This window comes from Anthonomus grandis, chromosome 7, assembly GCF_022605725.1.
Source record: "Anthonomus grandis grandis chromosome 7, icAntGran1.3, whole genome shotgun sequence".
NCBI classification, from domain to species: domain Eukaryota; kingdom Metazoa; phylum Arthropoda; class Insecta; order Coleoptera; family Curculionidae; genus Anthonomus; species Anthonomus grandis.
This window is the reverse complement of record NC_065552.1, coordinates 3,195,760-3,212,592: the sequence shown is the minus strand read 5'-3', so window position 1 is coordinate 3,212,592 and position 16,833 is coordinate 3,195,760. Positions and strand designations below refer to the sequence as shown.

At 34.9% G+C, this 16,833-nt stretch overlaps 1 protein-coding gene across 1 annotated transcript in view; it reads left to right on the top strand.

Annotated features, from left to right (window-relative positions):
* The first annotated feature begins 976 nt into the window (after positions 1-976).
* Positions 977-16,833, top strand: part of LOC126739018 (activating transcription factor 3) — a 104,139-nt gene continuing 88,282 nt past the window's right edge. Inside the window, exon 1 of the mRNA XM_050444550.1 lies at positions 977-1,234. The gene's annotated coding sequence lies outside the window, so the exon portion shown is untranslated. The remainder of the gene's footprint in view (positions 1,235-16,833) is intronic.

Sequence of the window (16,833 nt, the reverse complement as noted above, 5' to 3'; positions counted from 1 at the left end):
ATTAAATGGCCAAAGTCCATAATATGGACATTGGCCCTTTTGTATTATTTTATTTAGAAGATTGGCCTTAAGATTTTAATGCGTACCTAGTTTTTATAACCTCAAATTTTTAGTGTAATTTATTATATTATAAATAAACTGTGTTCTGTGTTTGAATAACGTTAAATTATCAAAATGAGCAAAAGGACCCTGGAAATTTTGCAGAGATGACTGACAAAAAACTAAAAAACGTGTAAGGAATGAAAAAACTTGGATGGAAAATGAAAGAAAGGATCGCAAAGAAAAAGGAAAAGAATATAAGACAAAAAAAGGAATCCTACAAAGAGCAAAAGAGCTAAAGGAGCCATGCGAATGTAAACTAAAATGTTGGCAGAAAATTGAAGATGTCCAAAGGCAGAATCTATTTAGAGATTTCTACCATTTATCAAGGCATGGTCAAGATCAGTTTATAGCGGAAACTGTTAAGGAATGTGCAAAATTTAGTGAACGACAAAGAAAATCAGCTGATAAGCAAATTAAACCTAGTCGAAGAAACTTTTCAAGAAAGTACTTTCTCACAAATGAAGATCACAAAAATTTGGAAGTTTGTCAGAAAATGTACCTAAATACTTTTGATTTGATTCGGGCCCGGGAGAATTCCCTCCTTCCTCTCGCTGGACGTATTCAACAATTTTTATATTTAAACATAAAAAAATTACAGCCTGCGTCATTGATTGTGGGACACCCTGTATATAAACACATAAATAAATAAATAATTGCAAAAAGAAAAAAAAACTCGACAGATGAATTAACATTATTATAGTCAATCTAGGCGGCTGGGCGCGCGATATAAACAGCCAGCAGGCAGTCACGATCCCCAGCGGACCCCGCGGACCAATCGCGCACGCGATGTTGTCACGTCCGACCAATCGGAGCGCGCGCTCGTGACATAATACCTAAAAATAAGAAGCGATTTATACGAACTGGCGCATAATGTTTTCGCATTTTGTTGTTTGTTTGAGTTTGTCTGAGCGTCGATCGTCGTGCGGATCCCGTCGCACCGTATCCCGCCGTAATTTACGCGAATCGAATGAATCCGGTCCGATGTTAATAATATTATGAATAAAATCGCCGCGACTATTCAGTATCCCGATCGTTTTTCGGCTAAATTTGTTGGACTTTACTGTGGATTATTGTTATTGGTTGTTGTTGGTAGTGGCGACCGTAGGATTTGCTACAGGTGGTTCGACGACAGGTACGTTTTACTTCCTTTTTGTTGTGCGTTAATTTTGAATTTGCGAGCGAATATTTTAATACCGGGTGTGCTTAAAAAGTATTTATTTCATAGCGCAGACATCGGAAATCAGTTCGGAACCTTAAGGGAATGAACTAAACATTAACACTATAGGGTAATTGTGCTGGTTATCGACCACCTAACTGAAAATTCAACTTCAAGTCCCTGGAAAAAATATAACTATGGTGATAAAGTCTACCTTTTCTAATAGCCTGATTATTTGGAATTTATTATTTGTACGTTTTTTACAGTTTATACATACTTAAATGCAACATTTTGCATTTTTCCCGCCGCAATTTTCGATCAATTTTGTGTTAATTTCCGACCACCTTTTTATACAGGAATTTAAAACAGACCTTATAGGGTCAGTTCACCGGTTATCCGGCCATCACTAGTTCTCAGCCTTTTTGTGACTAAAAGCCAAATATTAAGGAAATTTATTGCTATTGGCCTACTCTGAATGATAAAATCGTTTCCCGCATCTTTTTTCTGTCAAAAACGCCGGGGCTTAAGATGACATTGCAAATGACAAGCGCGCGAAAAATCATTTAGTTGTCGACCTTCCAAGCAACAGACCACACGTGTGTGAAAAGTGCAATTTTGCTTAGTGTTGTGAACCAAATAAATAGTAAGTCTCTTACAATTTTTTTGTTTTAGGTGAATGTAATATACATTAGATTATAAGGGAAGGGTTAAAACATGTAAATTTATTACTAAAATTTAGCAAAAAATGGTTTTACAATTAAAATATTAAGTGGCCGCGATCCGGTTTAAAAAAAGTTAACTTTTTTAGTTCTCGGCCAGAGAGGCCGAAAATTAGTTTAAAAGGTTATTTTTCATTTTTAAATAAAACTGTAAAAAATAAGTGTTATACGGCCTTTGTTAGTTTTTACATTTAGATTAACAATGCTTCTTTTCTGGTATTAGATTGCGGCCTGCAAATTAAATTGAAGATGGTGTTTATTTTAATGATAAAATTATCCTGAAAGATAAGGGCCGAGGTCTGGCATTTTTCGGCAATTGTTAATATTGCGGGGGCCGAGAATTAAAATCATTGTAGAGTTAAGTCATTTCGGTTCTCGGCCTAAACGCAATTCTAAAAGTTTTGATTCTAACTTTTTTTTCAGTGGCTAGATCGAAGAAAAAAAGAACCACTAATACCAAGGTTATTCGACCCAATCCATCGAAGGTTCGAAGGAAATTGTTTAAGTACAGTAAAGAGAATTTGAAAAATGCACTTCTGAAATTAGAGAAAACAAAACACCAATAAGGGAGGCAAGTCGAATATTTGGTGTTTCCAGGACGACCATCCAAGATAGGATAAAAGGGAGAGTACCCGGAGAAAACCCGGACCACCTCCTCTATCAACTGTTGATAGTGAAGAAAAAATTAAAAATTGGATTGTTAATCTGGCAAAATACGGTTTCCCTATTACGAAGCAGATGCTTTTTGATACAGTGTCAAAAATTAACGCTGATTCTGGTAAGTGTTTATTTAAGAAAGGTGTACCAAAACAAACGTGGTACTCAAATTTCTTAAAAAGAAATCCCGAGATATCCCTCAGAGAAGCTGAGGGAATAAATAAAGCCAGAGCTGCAGTTACAGAACAATCCGTAAGAAAATGGTTTCATGACCTCAACGAGTATTTAGAGAGTAATAATTTGTCTTACATAATGAATGATCCAAGGAGGATTTTTAATGGTGATGAGTCGGGATTCGCACTGTGTCCATCCAGTGGCAAAGTTTTGGGTCCTAAAGGTTTTCGTAATTTGCTGACTGTTAAACAAGGAAATGAAAAAGAAAACATTACTGTATTAATAATTTCTAACTCAACGCTAATGGAAATTCCCCCCCCCCTGTTCTATTCCCATATGTAAGACCACCTAGGTCTGTCATTGACAATATGCCATATTGTCATTGACAATATGGATGGGTTTTGGGAAAGTCTGAAAAAGGGTGGATGACAACGGATGTCTTTTTACGCTACGCACATGCTCCAGCCGGCTGATGTTAGCGTGTTTAAGCCAATGAAATCGGAGTGGAAAAAAACTGTTCATAATTGGCAAAGAAAACCAGAAAATCTGAACTGCTCTGTAACCAAAATTAATTTTTGTAGCCTGTTTAACGAGATACTCTTTGAACCAGAGAGATTCGAAACTTCAGTAAAAAATGGTTTCAGGAAATCGGGACTATTTCCATTAAATCCCGATGCCGTAGATTACAGGAAATGTGTGGCTGATGAAGCAGTAGCGATAAATAAAAGTAAAAGAAAATCAATCGAAAATATAACGAAGCGTGACATAACTTCTTGCAAAAAAGTTATTGATAAAATAAAAGACAATTTAACATCCTACGGTATAAATGTGGACGTAGTGTTAAGCGAAATTAACTTACTTGAACCACAATGTTCTTCAACCTCGAAAAAAGATAACGAAAATAAGAGTAATAAATCAGAAGCCAGTTTAGAACTATTAATAGATGTAAGCAAAGGTGTGCTTAACATTGATGACAAAAATCAATCAGATATTATTATTCAAAACAACAACCTTGATACTGACAAATTAATATTTGATCTCAACTCAGATCTCAATATTCCTGATAAAGATACACACTTTTCTGAAAACGTGGAGATAATTCACATGGAGACTGAATTTTCCGAAAATCAGCAGGTAAATTTGTTATCTTTTGTTGATAATAATTTGAATATTGACAGCGTAAAAATTCAAAATATTATGACCAGCTCCTTTCTAAATAATGGTAAAGATGATCAAGATGATGATCTTCCATTGATTGATATTTCTGAAATTTTAGCGGCTCCTACACGCGGTAAAACAATTAATGATGATATTTTTGAAACTGAAGTAGGAAATGTCCCAAACGTCGTATGTGGTAATGAAAATATTACTAATAATCTTGACATAATCAAAAAAGGTAGTTCAAAGATTAAAGAAAAACGGTGCCACGAGGAAAAAGACAAAAGAATACTGTCGGAGAGAAATATCAACGAAAATAAAGGTGAAAACAATAGTTTTCAACAAAATAAATCAGAAGGAAAAATTTCAAAAGAAGATGGAAAGAACCAGAAAGACGAAAAAACTGCGGTTCAAGGTACTGAAAACATTGATAGAATGCATGGTGCATTTTCCGAACATCTAGTATATCTTGAACCAGTTAAACGTAGCAAAAATACAAACCTACCGAAAAATGAAAGAGCACCAAGTGCAATTAGCAGTGACAAATGGAGGGAATATTTAAAAAAAAAAGATCAGGAAAAAGAATTTAAAAAGGCTGAAATTGAAAAAAGAAAAGAAGAAAGAAGGAGAATAAAGGAAAGGAAGAAAGAAACAAAAATTGAGAAAATCAATAAAAAACAAAATAAGAGAAAACCGGATTTAGAAGAAACAAAAGCCAAAGAAAAGATACCATGTGATATGTGTAAAGAAACTCTTAATAGTGACACGGAAGAAGAAGATCATAAAAACATTGGTTATGACTATTGCGCAAAATGGTTTCACAAAAAATGTACGGAATTCTATAATGTTCCCTATAGTGTTGCTGCAGACAAAGAATACAAGTGTGATGAATGTGATGACGCTTAATAATGCACGTGCAATGAAGTATTTCTCACGTGTATTTTTTTGAGCAGCGAAACACACCCTACCACATACAAAGACATACTAACGAGGTCATCTCGATGCAATAATGTCACTATATGGGGCAGGTCTGCGACGGGATCGACTTTTTTGCGGAAATACCCGATTAATTCATTTTACCCACTATGATTCACTTAACCCCGTTTGACGGTACTGATACTGTGTACGAGTTAGGGTCTGAACGTTTAAAAATCAGTCTAGTGTGCCACGACTTGACTAACATTATCAATTCTTAATCAGGGAGGTGTGGACAAGTAGTTTCAAAGGCTTATGGGTAACTCGCATTCCGTGTGGAATTTATCAATCTTTTGATATGAGGCGTGGATAGTACTGTCAAGGCCTACTATATCAACCTTTTGACGCATCTGTCAAAACATATTTAATTCAACTACGCATGCCCTGATTTCGTTAAAATACTAATTTATGTTTTCCACGCCCTCTGGATTAAAAATTTAAAAATCATTTTAATGAAATCATATGGTAGAATCAGAATTCGCTCGATGCGAGAATTTTTAGAGTTTGCCCTGTTTAAAAATTAATGATCTTAACCAAGTCATGGCATGCTAGATTGGACACTTGAGCATTTTTTGATTGATATGTCAACGGTTGATCTCCACCGTGTTGCCAAATTTAATTTATAATATTACAAAGACAAAGTGTAACCTTCAAAGAAGATAACAACCAGCGCACATACATATTATACGACTAAATTCCCACCGTTCGGCGTTTGTCCTTAACCGAGAGCCACGTGTAACCCATTAAAATTATTAAACCATCGAATAAACAACGCGGTAATTACAATAATTAGACGAATGCATTAAATTTTTATGGCCGCCCGGCCTATCCGCTCCTCCGTATGGGAATTATGGCGGTTGTGTTATTGTTTTTTTTTTCATATTCATTTGCCGCGAAACATAAAACCATCATAGAACATCCTTAAAATTTTTTTTCTTTTTCTTTTAATGGCTAATTTGCAAAGAATGAAGATGAGACGTTCGTCAGCCTTGAAAATAGACGGGTCTCGTTCGGCACGGTTGTTCTGTTCAAAATCTGGTTTTTAGATGATCGTACACCCAAGGGATCTTTTTCAGTCAATTTTTATGAGGGACATTTTAGGTTATGTTGAGCTTGTTATAATAAGTTGGTCTCTGTACGAGTCTATCACTATCTCTGTAAGCGCCAAGAATTTTAGAAAATATTTAAAACAGTAATTAGTAATATTATTACACGAATGCCTAAAATTCATTTTCCAATTATATTAGTTTTTATATTATTGGATATTATGGTTGATTGAATATTACAGCAAAGTCATTTCTTGTTTATGCATATTAATTTGAAAAACAGTGATTTTGCAGAACAATTTCTTACTGGGTAAAAGTGTGGGGTGGGTGGGGGGGGGGCAAGGGTATTATTATTGAAATTTTTTTTTTTGCAGAAAATATTTACAAAAAAAAAATTAATTTATTGAATAGTTCACTTTTTTCAAGTTACATAATGTTAACTATAATTTATAATACTCTTTTTTACTTTTCTTAAAAAAAAAAAAAAAACGTTTTTTTTTAACACAACCCTTGCCCCCCCACCCACCCCACACATTTATCTATTAAAAAACTCTTCTTCAAAATCACTATTTTTGAGAATTTTCTAAAAAATAAATTCCTAAGGTTCGATTTTCTGCATAAAATACGTTTTTACAGTTAAAATTCTTTGAACAGCAATTTTGGTTTATAGCACTTTTTCCCGTAAAAGTCTAACTTCTATCATTGATAATTCAAAAACTGTTCCAAGCATTTTAACGAGGTATTCACATAAAGTTGAGGAAATTCATAAGGAACATTTTCATATATGAACAATTTTTGTAGCTCAAGAATTCTCTGAGTTAGACTCGATTTACACGAAGCGGATCTAGAATAGTCTAAAAGTGGAATTTTCGGATAAGATTTAATATAGTACCACAGTATAGATACTTTTGACTATAATTTAAAAAGTGACATTAAGAATAGATGATTTCGTCCCTATTATACATTCTAATAACACTTTTACTGTAAAAAGTTCTGGAAACTGTTAAAATCAATTATTAAATTAATAAAAACCAAAAATTAAAAGAAAAGTAATTTGAAATAACTGAAATACGTGAAAAATGATTTCAAAGTCCTGGGATAAAACTAGCTTTTATTACAAATGCCTCGAATAATATAAAAATACCCAAAAAATTTGGAAAATTTTAAAATTAAAAATTGAAAACAAAAAAAAATTGAAACTTATCCCAAGACATTAAAATTAAAAGAAAAATTACTTGAAATAGTTAGAAGACGTGATAGTTGATTCAATGTCCTGGAATAAAACAAGATTTAATCCAAATTCCTGCAATCGCTATTCTGTCAATGATAATAATGTCGTTGACACTCCGTGTACAAGACTCTATACTCTATTTCAGAAGTGTATAGAGCAATAAACTGGGGAATTCCGTTCTGTTTGGCTACATTTCGTGGTAGTTCATAGGCGCAGGTACTTATAATATTTATGAATTTAATTTTCACGGATTAAATGCCTTTATTTTGAAAGAGATTAAATACTAAATAAATACTTTTAATCCTTTTGTATAGGTACCTATCTTTTAACGCTTTGTGACATGCAAAAATGGGGTCAGGTAATATATACAGACTATAAATACTTTTAAATCATATTTTAAACGTTAGTAGTCACTGCTACGCTGTAGTGTAATCACAATATTATTATCCCAATATTTAAAAAATGGAGGTATTCAGTCCAACTACAAGGTGTACTAAAAATTCTCCACTATCGCTGAGTGAAAAAGTTATTATTTTAAATGTACATGATTGCATAAAACACGATTACCCTAGTTTTACTGTGCAAGAAATTGTTGAAAAATGTTCTCGAATGAGTGGAATTGGAAAGTCCACCATTTTCAAATTGTTGCGGGAAAGAAAAGTAGCAGGTCAAGTGGAATCTCCCAAGCAAAAGCCAGGACGACCTACAAAAGTCCTTGATGAAAATGCTAAATGTATAATTCGAAAAAAAGTTCACTCTTTTTATTTTAAAAAGGAAATACCCACCCTAGACAAAATTTTAATGGAGCTTGGCCGAGATCACAGTATTCCGTTGATAAGTAGAAAACTTTTATGGAAAACTTTAAAAAATATGGATTTTGCCTGGGAAAAGCATAACCGCAAAGCACTTTTACTAGAGAGCGACGAAATTATTTGTTGGAGACGACAATACTTGAGAAGTATCAAGCAGTACCGCAGGGAGCAAAAGAAAGTTTTTTATCTTGATGAGACGTGGATTAACGAAGGTTATATAGTCCAAAAATGTGGCAAGACAAAAATATAACCAGTGCTCGCCAAGCTTTCATAGAAGGCCTGTCTACGGGTATTAAAGTACCTTCGGGAAAAGGAAAAAGACTTATAATCACACATATTGGAAGCGAAGAGGGATTTTTAAAAGAAGGTCTGCTAACCTTTGAGTCGACTCGCACAGGAGATTACCATGAAGACATGAACTCAGACGTTTTCGAGGACTATTTTGGTGAAATGATAAAATTTCTTCCGGCTAATTCGGTGGTGGTTATGGATAACGCAAGCTATCATTCACGGCGAATAGAGAAGACGCCAACTTCAAGTTGGAGAAAGCAAGAAATTATTGATTGGCTAACTGCAAAAGGTATTGCGTTTGAAGCAAATTTGATAAAAAAAGAACTGCTGGCAATAGCAAACTTACACAAAACTCGTTTCATGAAATACGCCGTGGAAGATATAGCCGAAAAATATAATATAACTGTACTGCGCTTACCGCTATATCATTGCGAACTAAGTCCTATAGAACTAATATGGGCGCAGGTAAAAGGATTTGTAGCAAGACAAAACACGACTTTTAAAATGAAAGATGTTAAGCTACTGTTTGATCAAGCCATTACGGAAGCGACACCAGAGAATTGGCGAAAAGCAGTCCAGCATGTAATTAAGCAAGAGGACAAAATGTGGGATCTTGACAACCTCATCGATCAGACAGTCGATCCTTTAATTATAATGTCAAGAGGTGATGACAGTTCGTCAGATGACGAAGAAGACTACAATCTATTATAATTTAAAATTGTTATACACTGTTCAAAAAGTGCCAGATCCAAAAGTGACATTTTCAACTGTTTTACTCTACATATTATGTTCAATAAATTTGTGAAAAAAATCTATTATTCCATTTAAACAAAAGTAACTTTCTAAAATAAAATAGCATTTAAGTACATTAATTATAAGGTAAAAAACAAGTCCCAGTTGCACGCCTTTGGCGAACCGTTTTCAATGTTTATCAGTGGGTAACAATGGGCAAAACTCATAAATTGACCCAAAACCGGGTGGCACTACCTGCAATCAACGAAAAGAAAGAATTTTACATTGAAACTAATACCCAACTAAGGTAGTGGCATTAAATATTGGTGGATCACCAGGTACCACTTTTGCATACCTAATGAGGTTTTATTGCTCTACACACTTCTGAAATAGAGTATAACCACAAAAGGTTAAGTTAGGTTTGAGCCCAAACTAACAAACTTTCTGATAAGTCAAGTCTTTTAATTACATTTATCCATTGTTGGTGTCTCTTTTTGGAGAGTTCATTAAGGTCTAGTCTATGCTTGAAACTTAGTTCTTTGGAAATCTTATAAAACTTAATTAGATCTTTGTCACCTCTGCTACGACAATTCACAACACAAGTCGTTGGCATTTTCCTCACCAAAATAAAACAATCGCATGAAATACTATTTAAATCAAAACCAAAATAAACTCCTTACGCTGTCAACTGTTGATAATGACCAGATATTTCTAATAAAAAAGCAAATAAGTGCAAAAAATAGAAATTTTCGTTTTAAACTGCAATGTAAACAAAGCAGAACAAAGACAAGGTGTGCCTACAGGCGGCCATTTTGTATTTATTTTGACAGAATGCTGATTTGCCCAATAACGGTTGACATTCGACTTGTCACGCGTTGCATCATAGGCTTACTGTAGGATCACTTTTTAATTAATTAGTATTCGTTTGACTTCATTTAATTTTTTTTTAATATCCTGAAGTTGACGGATTGTAACCTTAAAATGACACTTTTGGCGCCCAACAGGTGGGTTTTGTCATTGCACGATTTGTTTAAAAACGCTGCTTAGCGGTTCGCTCAGAAACCGCGAAATATCGAAGTAACAAAAGGAAAAAAGCACTATAGTATTTATGACCATAATTACGTTAAAAATGTATGCATTGTTATTTAAAAATAAACGTTGTACCGATCGTGGTCAAACGTCGAACATTTATTTATTAGCCTTTTGTTTATATGACCAAGACGTCGATAAGTCATTATTGTCCCCTCCCCAGCGCCTGTGACGTCATACAAATGTTTTTGAAGGTGGTAGACAATGGTACAGTGAAAACATCTTGTCGGACTTGCATTGTCTTATTTATTTAATGTAACACGACGTTTCGGTTGGTAAGTATCTCCAACCATATCCGTCAGTTTACACTTGATAATGGTTGGAGATACTTACCAACCGAAACGTCGTGTTACATTAAATAAATAAGACAATGCAAGTCCGACAAGATGTTTTCGTCATACAAATGCTTGCTTGATAACGCTTAGGGTAGAAGCCAATCTGGTGACAAACAATCGCCATTTTGTTCCTAACTATATCCGCCTTCATTTCATTAGTGCTAATAAAAAAAACACCTTCATTGCATAATATACGATTCCTCCATCAATGGTTCCTATTGTTATCACTCTAGTCAATGCACACATGGCAAAACGAATTTAAAACATTCGGCATTGAATTAATTTAACGTTCATTAGAAGTTGTTAATTGCGTGAGTGGGCGGTAAAATATATTTTACCGCGTACATTTTCAGAATATTCTTTGATTAATTGTTGTCGATCTTGACCTTGTCACGATTGATTTTTATTCGAAGATTGGGGTCAGACGGGCAATTGTTCTTCTCCAAGAAAATTATCCTCTATGAAACAAATTTAAAAAAAATTGCTAAAAATGCAAAAACAATCGTCGACTAGAACGTTTAGACCTTCACTCCGCGATATTCACTGTGTAATCATCTCATACCATTCAAACCACGATTTTTTCATAAATCTTTAAAAAAGTGGAACGCACGCCTCTAAGTCTAAAGGAGGATGATCGTATGAAAGGACATACACTATGGGATTTTTTACTAAATTAATTCGAGCACAGCTCTAATTTTTCGAACATTCAATGACTATTTTACTCAGTGTTGCCAACTGTCGGGATAATTATTTAAAGTTTGACAGATGACGACAACCCGGTTGACATGATTAGTGTTGCCAACTGCAGGACAATTTCAATTCTATGCAAAGGGAGGAAAAATCGATAATGATGTCAAGCCCAAGAGTCCCTCAAAAAAAATCGGTTCAATTGGACACTTTGTTTTTAAGGTTATTAATAATCCGAAACTCGGATAACTTTTGTCTTGAAAAACCTGCTTGACATTGACACCTGACTATTCTAGTGTCATGCTCACAGTCGCCAACTGCAAGGATTGTTAACCAGTGTCATGTGTTTGACAGATGATCAGCCTGGTTGATGTTTTTTTATGATTATTTCTGCAAGCTGCAGGGACATTTTAAACCTGACCAAAGAAAGAACGAGAAAAGTGAGAAGAATGTGTAGAGAAGACGTATTATCCCTTATAATTGAGCAAAATCGGGAATGACGTGCAGTCAAAATTTGCGTATCTGTCGAAAATAAAAATCAGCTGATTTAAATGTCAAGAATCTAACAAAAAAATGGTGGACTACGCCCTAAAAGGATTTTTCACGCAAAATTTTATTTTCAAAATTTTAAATATATTTCTTAACGTACAGTATGAGTCTGATAGAGATACACTTCAGGTGAACCTATGATTTTCGCCATAAGTTTCTCTTTGTCTAACCCGTTATATGAACGCGAAGTATTGCAAATAACACGTGTTTGTTACAGCAGAATGAGTCTGACAAAGATGAACTTATGGCAAACACCATATGTCAGACTGAGATCGACATATCATTATTTTGAACATATTTTCATATGTATGTCCAGGGCCGTATCTGGACCAAAATTTTGGGGGGGGGGTTAGGCCAGTGACATTTGAGATATTAGGGATAAAAAAAACTTTAATTTATAAATAGGTTTTACTAAAAGAAGATACCAGTTTAAACTAAAAAACACATTTAACAACGTTAAAATTTTAAAAATAGTAATTATAATAACAACTGAATATTTCTTTGCTTTTCCCTCGCAAAACGATTTAAGACCTCTGCGGTATCAATTATGATATTTCTATGCACGCTTAAAAGGGCAAGTCCTGTTAGCCGCTCCTGACCAGTTAAATTGCGCAAATAGTCTTTTAAACGCCTTAGCGATGAAAATGATCGTTCTGATGAGGCTGTAGATACAGGTAACGTAGCCAGAATTTGCAACAGAGTATGAATATTGGGAAACAAAGATGGATTACATGCTGATAATGCATCAAGAGCATTTTTTGGCCTTTCTGCTTGAGGCAGCTTAATCCATTTTTGTTTCCACAACTGTAGTTCTGCAGATAACGTATCTAGGTCCAAAAATTCCTCATATGGTAACAAGTCTTCCATTTTTACTATGTGTGCTTCGCACATATTTGGTACTAGACAATATAACAATGAAAGTGATTTTTCGTGATTTGCAAATCTTGCAGATAGTTCTTCTATAAATTGATCAAAAAAAGGAATTGGAACTGTGATTCGAAAATATTCCTCTGCAGTAGCTACCATGGCATTAGAACGATTCTGCTGTCGTGAAACTATTCTAGGTATTTTTATGCATTCTTCATCATCTATAGACTTTATAATAGCTTCAAATTTTTTACAAATATTTTTGAATTCTTGATCTATATTCAGTCTCATATTCCTGACCTGACTAATAACAGTATTCACATGCTCAACAGCGCTAAATAGATCAAAATCCACAGTCTGGAGAATTCTACATAACGGTAGAGTAAAAGCAAAAGTGGACGCTGTTAACATACTGATAATAAAATCACTGGTCATAATAGCTCGAAGGAACTGCAAAGCTTTTGAAGAAGTTTCGATGTCTCTTACTTGTTTTAGTTCTTCTAATGTGTCAATAATAGGTTTAAAAACTTCAGTTAACCTAATTAGTCCATCATGATTTTCCACCCACCGAGTTTCACACATGAATGTTAACTTACTCCATTTACTATTTGGAACATGTTCTTTAATTTTATTTTTTAATATCTCAGTGCGCATAACTGATATTTTTATAAAATTTGCAATAGATTTTATTGTTCCAATACAATTTCTGATACTCTGAACCTTACAGGAATGGGCAAGAGCTAAATTTAAAGAATGAGCACTACAGTGCACATATATTGCTGCTGGATATTTTTCTCTAATTATAGCCTGGACACCTTTAAAACTTTAAAAAGTAAATTAAAAAAAAAGAGTTATAGTTACCAGTCGTTTCAATTTTATTTTACGTTATAAGATTTTCGGGGGGGGGGGGGGGTTTGAACCCCCAAAACCCCCCCCTAGATACGGCCTTGTGTATGTCATTATATTCTCTGTATATAAACTGGCGTTTTTTTTGTAAGTTTAATAAGTGAAGTTTCGTCTTTTAGGAACCATCATCAGTTTTATTTTATTGTAACCATTGCCTTCCTTTAACTCCATTACATAATTCCAAATCATGTACCCATCTCTATCGCGCATGTGATTTTAGCCACAAGTTTCTCTTTGTCTAACTCGTTATATGAACGCGAAATATTGCTAACACGTGTTTGTTATAGTATAATGAGTCTGACAAAGATAAACACCATGTGTCAGACGGAGAGGGGCATATCATTATTTTAAGATGGTTTGCCATTCTTAGGTGCGCCATTTTATCCTCTAAAACAGGCGTTTTTTTTGTAACTTTTGCCTTCCTTAAACCTTATTTATTATATATCATATACCAAAAACACAATTTATAAAAAATGTGTCCATCTCTTTCGCGCATGTGATTTTAGCCACAAGTTTCTCTTTGTCTAACCCGTTATGTGAACGCGAAGTATCGCAAAAAACACGTGTTTGTTATAATTTTTTTTTTTTTTTTTATGGTAAACACAAGCACAAGAGGAAAGTCCTATGTCACTCTTGGAGTGGTGCTTGCGCAAAAATTTTTGTGGGCATTTATCTTGAATCGCTGTAGGTTGTATGCGTCGGGAAATATGTGAGGTGGAAGCCCGTTCCACAAAGAAGATGTTCTTCAGATGAATGAGTTCCGATACAGCGACGTCCTTGGGGTAGACAGGTGGACTCGATGTTGATGAGCCGCAACTGCTAGACGCGTCCTTCTTGCCGTAACAGCCTTGGGTGGAATCAGGTCTGCCAGCTCAGAGGAGCACTTACCGTGATAATAACGATAGATCGGCCACCTTTCTCCTATGCTCCAGACTATCCAGACTCTTTGTCAGTTCTGGTTTGTCGATAAGACGAATAGCTCTCTTCTTTATAGCATCCAGCAGGTTTAAACTATGCTTGGGTGCAGAGCTCCAGACATGCGAGCAATACTCGAGGGAAGGGCGTATTTGAGCCTTATAAAGAGTCAGCAGCTGTTCTGGTGTATACAGTTTTTTCGTTAAACCCAGCTTTAGTATTGAAAGATAAATCAATGTCATAATTGACAACTAATTTAATCTATAACCTCAATTCAAAAAAAAATAAATACAAAGACAGTAATGCTCTAATACTTAAGTTAAAATTATGAGAAAGAAAATAAAGTAAAATTTAGCACTGAATACTTATTCAATTGTACATCTGATAATACCTCGCATATACGTATATACTCAGTTCCCAATTTCAAATCAAATCAGTGATGGTGGCTATATAAACAATTTTGCTAAATTAAATTTAAAATCTGTGATCATTTCTCCATATTAATTCCAAAAAAAAATAATCTATAAATTGCAACGAGCCGATAAATCAATACCTGAAATTCTGAGTCTCTCCGGCGGGTAGCAGGGCCCACCTGATCTGAATGGGGCTCCTTTGTTGGCAGCTATACGTTTGGGTCAAAAGAGGCAGCAGCAGATCGACCAGTTAGGATGCTTCCAGAATGTCTAGCAGGTAGTGGAAGGCAATCGGTATTAGGTGTAGCAGATTGGGAGGAATGCAGGTTCCGGAGGTGATGATTTAAGCGACTTGATGTGGTAACACGTGGAATAGCAAGTGAGGTGGAAGCAGTAACAATAAAAATGCAGCAAAAGCAGAAGCAGAGGATAAGCAGAAGGTACAGGAAGGCCTAAAAATGGGGACCACACATGAGGTTCGACATGGCTGTCAATTTTATGACATTTTTGTGTGGGTAAGTAAATTAAACCTTATAAAATTGCTCTCTGAAAAGTTGGATGCATTGATGTTCTTTTGAGTTAAACCGAAAAGCATGCAAATAAGAAATTAATTAGATGAAAAAAATAGGAAAATGACTTAGGCATGTAACATGTGCTAACTTACCGAAGATGGAATGTGGCCTTTTCTGGGGTTTATTTAACACAACAAAAACAAGGAGCCCTATAAACTCTTAGGCCTACTTAGAAAATCAGCAATTAAGCTATCCTAGCACATACTAGTAACTACAAAAAAAAATTAGGCTAAGATAGGGTCTACCTTTTCACATCCGCATTAAGCGAAACTATCTGTCATACTCTAGAACCAGATAAAGAATGAATCTATTAAAAATAGGATTGTCAGTTTCCCCCAGATTTTAAGGAATACATTTATCTGTCAAGTACCTAGGTGTTGACATGCTGGGTTTAACTACTGGGTACTATCTGGTACCAACATTGGTTTAAGTAATTTGCAACTATGGAGCAATCTATAACTTGAGGCCATGGTTTAGCAACAATGATTTACAAAAAAACTGACAGACCAGATTGACATTAACATTCTTATCATTATTGATCCTTATGATTTGAACAAAATAAACAAATAGTTAATATGTGCTCAGTATTCATTAAAATCTAAAATAGGCCAAATTGACCTGCAAGGTAAAATCAATGCAAAATCAATGGCAGTTCTTAATTCTATTCAATCAACAAAACAAAGAAACAATATCCCATATTATTATTTACTTTCCTCATCCAATAATGGTTTTCCTTGCGTTTCAGATCGGGTATGTTAGGAGGGACCATCTTAACGGTGTATTATATGTATCTGTGTAGTATGTATATTTATGTATGATTTTTAAATAAATTATTTTATGAAACTATGGTTGAGATTTACTTTATCTTGGCAAAAAAAAAATTAATAAATCAGTCAATATATCTGTTGGAGACTAAACTTGTAACAACCTCAGCAACGTGGTCATGCCAGGATACACTGTTGGTGACCTCGACTCCTAGAAGATGTAAAGATGATTTCATTGGCAATGTTTTCCCTGCCATAACCAGCTCCGTGCCACCAAGGTTAGTCTTCATCGTAAATACTGCAGCCTGCGTTTTTTTAGCGTTAAAATTGACCATAAGTTGTTGGTTGAAGCTACTTGTTGCTGTCTAAGATTCTGAGAACTTGCGGCTGTCGTTGGTTTGGCGGACTTAAATGTGGAAATAAGTGTGCTATCGTCCGCAAAGCTTCATCTATTATTAGGGGTGATCTATTGTTAGCAAATCCTTGACTAACGGCTTTCGATACCGACCAGAAAGATCTTGTTCCATTTGGGCAGTTTAGCAGTTTGTTTTTGATCCTGTTGTTGTGACTCTCTTTGCATTCATCAATAATTCGCTTGCAGCTATTTCTGGAGGCTAAAAAGTTCCTCCGATTTTCGATGGAAGGATGTTGACGCCATTTGCGATATGCTGCGTTTTTAGTGT